The 12988-nt window shown below is 35.8% G+C and overlaps 1 long non-coding RNA gene across 2 annotated transcripts; it reads left to right on the plus strand.

Moving 5' to 3' along the window:
• Window positions 1-6994: 6994 nt before the first annotated feature.
• Window positions 6995-10740, plus strand: LOC114723393 (uncharacterized). 2 transcript variants are annotated; one of them, XR_003738234.1, is made up of 3 exons: window positions 6995-7593; window positions 7699-7766; window positions 9996-10740. It is a non-coding gene; the product is annotated as an uncharacterized LOC114723393 (long non-coding RNA). The 2 variants fall into 2 exon arrangements; XR_003738235.1 differs by lacking the exon at window positions 9996-10740 and adding an exon at window positions 9306-9362.
• Window positions 10741-12988: the final 2248 nt, after the last annotated feature.

Below are 12988 nucleotides of genomic sequence, written 5' to 3' on the forward strand. Positions count from 1 at the left end.
TAAAGTAATAATAAAACTCTTGCAAGTTGCAAGTTACATCCCATTAATTAATTATTAGCCAATACCTTTTCTAGATTGTTCAAGGTATTTTTTCAATGATCAATGTTCTTACCTTTTCGCACTTCTGAGCTACTTGGGTTGCTTTAGTTCGAAAAGTAGCATCTTTCACAACAATACCAATTATAACTTCAAACATGCTCAAAAGTTTCTCATCATTCAAAACTTGAAGGGTAAAGTTCGTTTGAGGTACTTGGCGTCATTGTTTAAAATTGTTGAATATATTGTTGCGATTTTCTTGTTTAGATTCTAGAGTCATTTAATTTTTTTATGATGATAACTTTAAATGGAAGCAGCAAAAATAACTATTTAAACTATTCCCCCTGTTTTATGGGAGAATCTCACAAAAATAATGTTGGAATTACTAAATTCTAAATAAAGAATTCCTATAAAAATGTGTTATTATTTACAAATCAAGTGTTGTCAAAACCTATTAAAGTGTGAGAACCAACCCCGATTTAGGATTTAATAATTTTAAACTTCTTGTTGGGAAATTTTCTCTTATTTCATTATATTAGATTTTTTAGGGAAAAATTTTTGTTTCATGTTTTAAGTGGCGCCGCAACCACTTGGCTGCACCCTTGTTTGTTTTCTCCTTTGTCTCGGGAGGACTGGTTGTAGTTTCATTTTCAAGATTAAGTATACCCTTTCTTCTTTTCCTCTAATTCTCCCAAAAATAAATTATATAAATACAAGTCCGCAGTGCAGGCTGTGTGATGGGTTGTGGCAGGAAATTTAGATCCACCCATAATTTACAAATTTAAGTTAAATTTTCCAGAATATTACATTTATTTTTAAAAATTAAAAATTTATTACTCAACTCTGTCAAATTTTAGTAATTTACTACAACATTTTTAATATAATTTTACTTTTCAAGAATTATTGCAACTTACATTATTTAGAATATACAATTTTGAGGTTCACAAAAGGAAGAAAAATACAATTTTGAGATCTGACTTGGATGTGGTGAAATTTTTTGTTGGGGAGATTTTTCAATATTGGTTTTTATAAAATTAGCAAGCTGCTTTTTTTTATCAGTACTTAATAACGTGGTGGCTCCGTTTATTATTTTTGTTTTCCTTTGGACTTTAGTGTTATCCTGTTGCCACGCCCGCGTGGTTATCTTCTTGTCATCTTCCAATAATCAAGTTTTTTTTTTCAAGAGAAAAAAAAACTTTAAAAGGTTAAGCAAAATAGCGCACCTTTTCTTATTTTCAAGAAAACTTTCATATCATTAGCTTAAGAGATCGTTATTTTAAGACTGTTATTTAATTTGCTTGTGATGAAGACTAATTTTTTTATGTTATGATATTGAGGACAAAGGGTATTCTTAAAGAATATACTCCCTTTTTTTTTTTCAGAAACTATATTTTCATATATGTAAATGTGGGGGCAATCAAACCCCATATGATAAAAAATAATAATTTTCCCCTAAGTTAGTTGAATTAATTAAATTGATGATGAGCAAGTTACGAAAAATAAAGTTGACTCCAGCCTTGGAAATAGTCTTGGTCTATTACTATAAATTTTTATAATAATAGTACAATAATGAAGAGTTAATTAATCAGATATGTTCATTGTTCAATATAAAAATGCACGCCTTTGTCCCATATGGGTAGCTAAGCTGTACTTTTTTATTTATACGTTCTCCTAGCTAAGACTTTCCAAACACAAAAATCGTCAGTATCCGTGCATATTTAATTATAGGGTTAAGTGGCCTCCAACATTTGAAATATTTTATCAGGTACATCTAGAGTATTTTGTTATATGTCCAGTGCCCTGAGGTAGTTTTTAGATGCATTTAGCACCCAAAGTTTTTTTTTTGCCTTGATACTGAATACACCAAAAAATATTTTAGAGAAATGGACGTACCTAAAAAAATAATTCTAGCACCAAAAAATAATTCACAGTACCGGATGTACTTAAAAACAATATTTCAGGGTGCTGGATGCACCACAATTACTTTAGGTTATTGGATGTATTTGATAAAATATTTCAGGATACTAAATATACCTTGACCCAACACACCCACACAGATATATAGGCTTCACACTCTGTATGATTCTCTATTAAGTCCCAACTTTGTTGTGTTGATATAATAGCGTACGTATTTGGCCAAAAAGAATATAATAGTGTACGTATTGCTCATTTTGCATAAATTGAAAATGAATGGGAAGATAATAGACAAACTAATCCTAAAAGATCAATATTACCAAATGACAGTGAAAATAATAAAAATATCATGTATTGGCAATCGAATTATTTTTCATATGTACCAATTGAACTAAACTGAGCAAGCTGTGAATAATAAAGCTGACTCTAACTTTGGAAAAAGTCTTGGTCTATTACTGAAAAGACAGTAAAACACAAAAAGGACAGTAAAACACAAAGGAGCTAATGCTGTATGAAGTATCTTATTTCTTGCCTTGCGAGGTGTACAGTAAGTCACTATATATAGACAGTGAGATGTATAACAAGCAATATGGACAGAAAAGAAAAATCTAGAATGACAAAAAATCCACGTAAAAGCCCATTAGTCATTTGGGCTTTGTGATGTTCGGTGTTGGGCTTCAATACTCCCCCGCGAGTGGAACTGGGCTGGCAGCACGGTGAGACTCGATCTCAGAGTGGCAAATCTGGATGATGGTAGTGGCTTAGTAAGAATGTCAGCCAGTTGATCCTTTGAAGATACATGAAGAACATTGAGAAGACCAGCAGCAAGGCGTTCTCTGACAAAGTGATAATCAAGAGCTATATGTTTAGCTCTAGAGTGGAATACAGGATTAGCAACTAGATAAGTTGCACCCAGATTATCACAATACAAAAATGGAGCTTCAGAGAGAACAATATGTAATTCATGAAGGAGTTGGTGAAGCCATATCAGATCACTAGATGCTGTAGCTATGGCTTTATATTCTGCTTCAGTACTTGATCGAGCAACAGTAGGTTGCTTCTTTGAACTCCATGCTACTAGATTAGGACCAAAATAAATGGCAAAGCCAGTTGTGGATCTTGAATCATCAACATTACCACCCCAATCAGCATCAGAGAAGGCATGTAGTTGAGATGAAGAGGATTTTCTAAGATGAAGAGCAAAATTTGAAGTACCCCGTAAATATCTGAGAATCCTCTTCACTGCAGTCCAATGATGTTCCTTGGGTTGATGCATGAATTGACATACACGATTAATAGCAAAGGTGATATCTGGCCTAGTAAAACTTAAGTACTGAAGACTACCCACTATACTTCGATAATAATGAGGATCATCAAAGTCAGTTCCACTATAAGCTGAAAGACAACTATTAGCGGCAATGGGTGTGGAGACAGGACGAGCATTTGACATTTTAGCTTTGTCAAGAAGATCTAAAATGTATTTTTGTTGAGAAAGTACTAAGCCAGAGGAGATAGATGTAACCTCAACCCCCTCAACCTACCCATCACATGATTACTAGATCTAAAGCCAATATCTTCAAACCCAAAGCTCTCTCTCCAGATTTTGTTTCCACCGTACACCCAAAAACATCTCACTATGCCTCGGGTCCCATGCCTACTGTTCCTACTTCAGTTGCTCAGGCCCTCAAGTCTCCGTCATGGCGCAAGGCTCTAGATGATGAATTTCAAGCTTTACTTGCTACTCAGACATGGGAGCTCGTCCCTTCTTCTCCTTCTATGAATATCATTGGGTGCAAATGGGTCTTCAGAGAAAAATTTTTAGCGGATGGTTCATTTGATAAGTGCAAAGCTAGACTTGGACGAAGTAGGTGACGGCTTAGAGGAGGGAGAAGGTGACGCCAAAGTGAAAGAAGAAGGAATAGGGTTAGGTAGAGTGCTTTGACTTGGGTTAGGTATGGTGTATTCATTTGGGCTTTGACTTGGGTTACGTATGGTGTGAGCATTTGGGCTTTGTGTTGGCAAGGCATTTGGACTTAGTGATGAAGATGGGCTAGGTACCGTGTTTGGGCTAGAAATATTGGTTTGTAAGGGAAGTGAGGGCAAAATGGTTAAGGTAGATGGTTTGGGTTGTGTAGTGGATTGGGTTGTAAAAGGAAAGCAATTCTCATCAAATATAACATCTCTTGAAGTGTACATGCGTCCTGTAGGTAGATGAAGGCAAAGATATCCCATGTGATTTGGTGCATAGCCGAGAAACACACATAGTTGAGATCTTGGGCTTAGCTTATTTGGAGCATAGGGCCTCAAATTTGGCCAACATCCACAACCGAAAATTCTCAAAAAAGTGTAGTCAGGCTTTAAGTTGAATATCAATTCAAATGGACTTTTATTATTCAAGATTGGACTTGGAAGCCTATTGAGTAAATAAACAGCTGTATCGAAAGCATGAGTCCAGTATTTTTGAGGGACAGAAGCATGTTGCATTAGAGCTAGACCAGTTTCCACGATGGTTCTGTGTCTTCTTTCTACAGTACCATTTTGAGTGTGAGTGTGAGGACATGTAATTCTGTGATTAATGCCAAGGGAAATTAAATCCTTGTTTAATGGTCGAAATTCTCCACCCCAATCTGATTGAAAAGACCTTATTTTGGAATTAAAAAAATTTTCAACTAGAGTTTTAAATTGATGAAAGACAGTGCGAAGTTCACTCTTAGATTTCAAGGGAAAAAGCCAAATATATCTGGAATAATCATCAACAAAAGAGACATAATACTTAAAGCCGTTTACAGATAATATTGGGGAAGGACCCCAGACATCACAAAATATCAGTTGGAATGGAAAAGTAGAACGATGAGATGATAAAGGAGAAGGTAGACGATGACTCTTGGAAGAACGACAAGCTGCACATTGATGAGTAAAATCTTTTGATGAAACTGGAAGAGAGTTTGACTGGAGAATTTTCTGAACAGTGCGGAGAGCTGGGTGACCGAGACGAGAATGCCAATGTGAAAGAGAGGTACGAACACCATAACAGGCTTGAGGAGAGACGGAAGGAAGAAAGGGGTACATCTTATTGTGGCTTGGAGCTTGAAGAAGAGGTCTCTTGGTCTTTTCGTCCTTCACACAAAAATAACCAGAATGAAACTCAAAAAACACATCATTATCAAAGCAAAATTGATAAACAGACATTAAATTTTTAGAAATAGTAGGAATATGTAAAAGGTCATTGAGAAGAAATTTGCCAGAAGGGGTAGGAAGAATGCCAGCTCCTTGATTCTGAATAGGCATCGCAGACCCATCACTCATCAAAACACTGTCTAAACCATAGTAAGGAGCAGAGTTGAGATTTAGATTTGAAAAATTATGAGTCATGTGGTGAGTTGCTCCAGTGTCTGGATACCATAGTGAGTCCTCCATGTTTGAATATTCAGAGTAGTGAGAGGAAAGAGATGGTGGTGGAGAGGCTTACAAGGCATGATTAGTTCTCTGAAAGCAAGTGAGGGCAGAATGTCCAAAGCGTCTACAGAGTTGGCAAGGCACATCTTGGTCTGGTTGAAAGGAGGAGAAACAAGCACTTCCTCTATAATTTCGTCCCCCAGTACGGCCTCTATAGGGACCACCACGGAAAGCACGACCTCTTCCAAAGTTGTTGTTATAGCCTCTACCATAATTAAAAGTGTTGTAGCCTCTGCCAAAACCTCTTCCTGAAAAGATTCTGCCACCACATCCTCCTCTCACAGCAGGCATGAAAGTGGTGTGGACCACTGAATTAGCCGAAATATCAGAAGAGAGAGAAACGGGGTCCTGATGAGCCATACGCTCTTCGTACTGCAGTAGGTGGCTCAAAACACCTTCTATGGAAAGAAAAGCACGCTGGGTGGAAAGCACAGTAACAATAGTGTCAAATTCAGGACCTAATCCAGCAAGAAGATAAGTAATAAAATCATCATCAGCAACAGGTTTGCCTGCGGTAGCAAGAGAATCAGCTAGAATGGTAGCTCGTTTATGATACTCAGACATAGTTTCTCCTCCTTTCTTGAGATTTGTAATTTGTTGATGCAGATGGACCAGTTTGGCTTGAGTTTGCTGAGAGAAAGAGGTTTCTAAAGCCAGCCACATAGCTCTTGAAGTTCTGTGACGAATGAACTGAGGAATAACCTTTTCAGAGAGCGAGGCAAGGAGAACAGAGAGAACAAGTTGATCTTGATGAAACCAAGTGATGTAGTCTCGATTTGGAAGACCAGAAGAAGTGAGCTTAGAAGGTTGAGGAATAGAGCCATCAATATAACCAAACAATTGTTGTCCATAAAGATAAGGCATAACTTGAGCTTTCCAAACAAGATAATTTTCCTGAGTAAGTTTGACTGTGATATAGTGGGGAAGATTAGAAGGAGGAACAGAGATAGTATTAATGGGATTGGAGGAGGAAGAGGGAGACATGGGAGAAGATGTGATTGTGGTAGTATTGAGACTAGGTGAGGAAGACATATTTTGGAACGTGGCTCTGGTACCATGAAAAGACAGTAAAACACAAAAAGGACAGTAAAACACAAAGGAGCTAATGCTGTATGAAGTATCTTATTTCTTGCCTTGCGAGGTGTACAGTAAGTCACTATATATAGACAGTGAGATGTATAACAAGCAATATGGACAGAAAAGAAAAATCTAGAATGACAAAAAATCCACGTAAAAGCCCATTAGTCATTTGGGCTTTGTGATGTTCGGTGTTGGGCTTCAATAATTACTAATTAAATTGTTATAATAATATTAAGAGTTAATTAACCAGATAAGATATGCTGAATATAAAAATGCAGGTCTTTGTCGGCCTATATGGGCCGCTAAACTGTACTCTTTTCTTTTATTCGTTCTTGCAGGTCTTTGTTCGCAACTTCTTCTTGGTGATCTCTCATTTTCTTTGTTTCTAATTCCTCTCAAACTCTTCATCAGCATTCTGTGTTCTTCCAATTTCTTCGCCAGTTTCCTTCAAATTACAGACCAAATCAATTCAAATCAAGCTTCTCATTTTCTGAAACAGGTACGATGTTTGTTTACTTGTTCTCAATTTTCTGATCGAGTTTGTTTGGGTGATTTCCAAATATAAGTTGCATCTTAAAAAAAAAAACTGTTAATCTTCTTTGGCATTAACTTTGTTGCGTTCTTGTCAATCATATACCTATAAAAATATTTAAAAATCAGAAAAAAAGGGAAAAACACTTTCTTCCAATTCTTTCACTGCCTGTCCTGTTCAATATAAACTCACTCAGAGAAAGGGGTTGGTTTTTTCGTTTAAAATCTCTTTAGCTGTCACTCTTGTTTTTCATTGATTAAGCTGGTTGCTTTCTTGTTAATATTGCCAAAAACAAAAAAAAAACAAAAAAGAAACTGTCTTCTTCAGAAGATTTTGTACTGCTTGCCTTTAAGTCTTTAGATCTGAACTGAATTCAAAAAAGAAAACAAAAAGAGAAAACCTGTTTTGAAGATTTCTTTTCTTGCTACTATTCTTCTGCCTATACTGCTGTCTTTTCTGTGATCGATCACTCTAAGAGGAAGAAGTGTGCACTCTAGAAGTTTTGGTGCCGTCTTCATCTGTGCTTTGATATATCAGACGCGAAAGGAAGTGATGCTGGTCATAAAGTGATATCGGTAATTAAAGTCTGTGTTGATGGTTAGAAATTTTGGATTTTGATTGGTATAAACAATAATATGTTTCTTCTTTACTTATTTTCTCTCTCTGGTTTTCAACTACAGAACTTTAGCTGCTGCCTCTCATCACATCCCAATCTCAAGAAGGTTAACTTCTCTTCGCATTCAGCGAGGTAACTTTTGAATTTGTTTCCCTTGGAGTACTATTATACGACTGATAACATACTCCTCTGGTTCTTAATATAAGAACTAATTGTTGTATTGATTTTGATCCTAAATATAAGACCTATTTCTCATATTTATTAATATTTCTTAAATTACCCTTATGGATACTTCCTCAACTGTAATTGAGTAGAAGAGGGAGAAAGAATATTAAGGAAGATGATTGTGGTGTTTTAGGAAAAACATGTTATATTTCTTATAATTAGCTAACTTATATAATTTCCTTAATCTAATCAAATTAGTTAAATAGGTCTTATATTAAAAACCGGAGGAATATAATACTACCTACCCTTAATATAAAAGCTAGATAACTAATTTACAAATATTAAAAAAATTAGTTAGGTTGTAGCTATTTGTATTAAATAGATATTATTTTCTCTAAAATACTCTTGTTAATCATATAAATTAAAACTACCCTTTCATATAACCTTTAACAAACCTATTTTGTAATGAAATTACATCACAAGGAAGATTTTATATTTAGGACCGGAGGGAGTATTTTATTGAACGATCTAATCACGAAAATATAAAATTTTTAAGTGGATTTTCTATGAATTGTATATATGTGGAGGTAAACTCTGGTCTATGGAATATTCTGCGTTTTTTGTTCTCTAATTTTTCGGTGCTCGATCGTGTGGAAAAGGGTAATCATGATCTTCAGTTCATTTTCATTCTTTTATATTATTGTTTTGTTATTTTTTAAATAAATTTTAGAGAAAAAGAAAATGAGATATAATGCAGCATTTGCGTATACTCCTCTGGTCCCTTTTATTTAAAAATAATTAATTAAAAATTTAAATCTTCACCTTCCACATCGCTCAACAAGTGATGAGTGTTGGGTGCTCATCACTTGATAATTAAACACCAGAACTTGGTCCATTCATTTCAAACCGAGTGTAACTTAAACAGCAGTTATTCATAATCCATGAAAACGCCAATAGCACATTAACAACACGCTAACGACAGGTTAATCTCATTGATAAAAGAATTTTCAATTTAACATACTCCTTCTGATTTTTAATATAAGAGCTACTTAACTAATTTAAATAAATTTAGAAATTTAATTAAATTAGTTATTTACAACAATATCTACGAGTTGATTTTCTTCTAGTATCCTTTTAATCATGACTAAATACTAATGGATGGAAACTCCTTAATATATGTAATCAAACAAGGATACTTTAGGGAATAAGTTTGGGAGACAAAACATATTGATATATATATATATGTCTCTTATATTTAAGACTAAATGATATCCCCTAAGTCTTCCTTCTCTCCCCCTAAGTCTTCCTTCAAACCAATTTTTTCCACACGTTTGCCCATTTTCCACTCTCTCCCAAATTTTCCACCCTCAAGTTTCAACTTTCCACCGAAAGTTGGTGGAAAGTTGACTCTTATATTTTTTTTTCTTTTTAAATAATAGGATATTACATATTATATTAAGCACTATCGTGACATCATATGAGTAAATATGTGTTGTGTGCATGCAGGATTGTTTTTGCACACTCCCTACAGTCCCTACTGTCAGAACTAATTCCGAGGTTAAATTTGATTATAAATATAATACTTCAATTTATTTTACTTTTCATATTTGTTATTTTTTCTCAAACTAATTTATCTAACTTATATACTAATAAACAATTTAATTATGAGGACTATTTTAGGAAGATCATATTACATTTATTATAATTAACTAATTTATTTGACTTTCTTAATCTACTCAAATTAATTAAATAGCTCTTGTATCAAGAATCTGAAGGAATATTAACTACTTTGGTTCAACTAAGCTAACCATGATTGTTAATAGACTAACTTACGTTGGTTAGAAAACATGCATGCATCAAGCTACCATCAGGTTACACAACGACTGCTATTTATCAACACGCGCGCACTGTTAGCACAATAAATAAGTCAGCGTTTTGTAAACTCCAAGACAGTTACATCAGTCCTGTAAGATTATTCCAGAACAATTTCCTCTTTAGAGGTGTCTATTTCTGATTCGTTGTTTTGTACACAGACTCAATGGATAAACAATATAATAGCATGACTGTAAGGAATGAGAAGTATAGCAGATACTATTAAGTACAGCTAGCCCTAGAAGATTATTCCAGATCAGTATTTTCCTCTTTACAGGTGTCTGTTTCTGATTCATTGTTTTGCGCACAACGTCACTATATAAGCTGCTTAAGAAAGTGCCAAGGTAGTAAGCGATTGTGGAGAGACGATGAACCACCCACAGCATAGCCACCCCCTGAGGTTCGAACGCAACAACAGGTCATTTGAGTGCAGTGGATGCAAAGAACGAGGGAATGGCCCTAGGCACCAATGTACACATCAGAATTGTACCTTCGTCCTTCACAAGTTTTGTTACACAGCTCGCCCTGAGGAGCCACCCAAACCCCATCCATTAACGGGTAGGGGCCAATTCAAGTTTCTCTGGGGACCTCCGGGCGGACCGAACCAGCTGGTGTGCGTTGCTTGCGGCTGCGACGTTCGAGGTTTCGTGTATCATGATTTCCAAGGCAACGTTGACTTGCACCCTTGTTGCATGGACCTTGAGAAAGAAAAGCTTGTTCCCGGTTCTACGACTACGCGGATGAGTCTTCAGGAAACAATGCCGTCCAGGTGCAAGGCATGCGAGAGGAGGAATTCAAACGTACCGCCCAAATTCAGAGGGTGGTCCTACGTATCGTCTGGTGGAAAGTATTGCTACCATGTCAGTTGTGTGCTGAAATTGCGTCGGGATAAACGGTAAAAGGGCAAAGCTGGTTCTTCTTCTACATGTTCGACAGCATGAAAAGGCTGGTCAAGATCAAAGCAGGGGCGGGGATAGGTTTCAGCGTTATAGCATTAGCTATACTCGGAAATCCATCTCCATTAGTGTTAGGTGCTGGTGGATGCGTGTGGGATTGAAGGTTGGATACACGTAATGGTACTTTTCTATTGCTCGTAATGGCATGTTTGTGTTACTCTTTTATGTGTGAGGAGCTTGTGATATATGGCTAATAATTGATCCAAGTGGCTTCGCGTTCCATCTTGGCAGCTGGTTGTACTTTCGCACTGTTTAATCTAATAAAACTATATTTCACTTTGTTTTATTCTGCGGGATCCTCTGCCTCTAAATTTTAGGTTTAATTCCAGATCAACGGAGCTCTGGATGTCAAAAACTCCTGGATTCGAGATAGCGAATTGTAACTCACAAGATCGTGACATATCCTTCAAGAAATAAAATGACTTCATGTTATAAGGTTCAAATGGACGATTGCGATGGATTTTTAATTGGGGAAAAAAAGATATTTAGTTTTGTGTTGTGTCCAACGAAATCATGATGACATATGAATTTCTTGTAGATTATTTATTTTATAACAAATTCTTATTATTAACACTTTAAAAGCCACTTATCTAATTTAATTGAACAAAAAATATTAATTATATAATAGCTAGAAATAAATGGAGGTTAACTTTTTTTCCCTTTTCTTTCTTTTATTTAATGTATTCAGACAATTTTAAACCCTCTACAATTGCTTTGCAATTTACTCCTCTGGTCCTATTTATAAAACAGATAGAGAAAAGTTTTTCTTGATCCTATTTATAAGTTACTTCATTATTTAGTATGAATGTACTATTTTATTCTTCATTTATTATGGTATAAATAGTTTTTTTTAAACGTTTATATATTAAATAAGGGTAAAATTAAAAAATTGTTATATTTTAATGAGAAATTAATATAGTTTAAGGTTTTTCCTAACCTATATAAAATATTCTAAAAATACCTTATAAATAGGATCAAAAGAATACTTGCTAATTGCATTGAAGGGGATAAGTAACTTCACACTTACCAATGCCATAGTCGAGTATTATTGGATGAGCGAAGTGTGAGCAGGTTCACTACAAAAAAACAGATTTTAGGCGATGACTTTCCACAGCGACAAAAAAAGTCACCGCTGAAAGTCAACTTTCAGCGGCGACACCAAAAAGTCGCCACTGAAACTAAGACTTTCAGCGGCGAAGAAAATGTCGCCGCTGAAAGTGGACTTTTAACGGCGACTTTTTTTGTCACCACTAAAAGTGGACTTTTAGCAGCGATTTTTTTTGTCGCCACTGAAACTAAAACTTTCAGCGGTGACTTTTTTTGTCGCTGCTGAAACTGAACTTTTAGCGGTAACTTTTTTTGTCACCGCTGAAAGTAGACCTTCAACGGCGATTTTTTTATCGCCGCTAAAAGTGGACCTTCAGTGGCGACCTTTTATGTCGCCGCTGAAAGTTCGCTGCTGAAACTAAGACTTTCAGCAAGTGGACTTTCAGCGGCGACTTTTTTTGTCGCCGCCAAAAGTGTAATATAATAATATATATTTTATTTTACAATATTAATAAACAAATTCAATCTGGCTCAGCGGCAAGAAGATTGGACACAAAAGGAGGCGGTCACGAGTTCAAACCTTGAAGAAGACACATTTAAGGTGAAAATATTTGGATGATGATGTGGCGAGAAGGAGTGATGTGGCAATTATGTGGAGGTGGCTAGTGATGATGTGGTAGTCGACGGTGATGACGTGGCAGCCGGCAGTGATAACATGGTGACTGGCGACAATGACATGGCACCGGCAGTGATGATGTGGCGCTGGTAGTGATAACGTGGCATTGGTAAAGCCAAGTCTTTTTAGGCATTACTTTCAATGTCGCCGTTGAAAAGTCTTTTAGTGGCAACAAGAATGTCGCCGCCAACAGTGTCTTTTAACAGTGACGAGAACGTCGCCGCTAAAGGGCTTTTCAGCGGCAACAAATATCGCCGCCAAAACTTCTAAAAATCGCCGCTGAAAGTATCTTTCAGCGGCAACCTCTTTAGTCGCCACTGAAAGTTTTCAGCCACGGCTGCTACAGCAATGACTTTTTAGCGACACTTGTCGCCGCTGAAAGTCAATTTTTTTATAGTGGTTTGAACAGGTTATGGGGAAATTTGTTTGACTAAGTAGTTTTCTTAATTTTATGTATATATATAGAAAAATTAATCTTTTAATTCCTAAAGTTTTGAGTTACTTGAAACTCAGTTCCTTATTATGACTTGGTGTAATTCAGTTTATAAACTTTTAATTTTGTTATAACCCAGTTCTCAATATCTATCTTTGATAATTTTATCCTTATCATCTATAATTCATCCAAATCATCATTGTAT

The sequence above is a fragment of the Neltuma alba genome, unplaced genomic scaffold (genome assembly GCF_004799145.2).
Source record: "Neltuma alba isolate B1F8T4 unplaced genomic scaffold, ASM479914v2 tig00012137_pilon, whole genome shotgun sequence".
Taxonomy (NCBI): Eukaryota; Viridiplantae; Streptophyta; class Magnoliopsida; order Fabales; family Fabaceae; genus Neltuma; species Neltuma alba.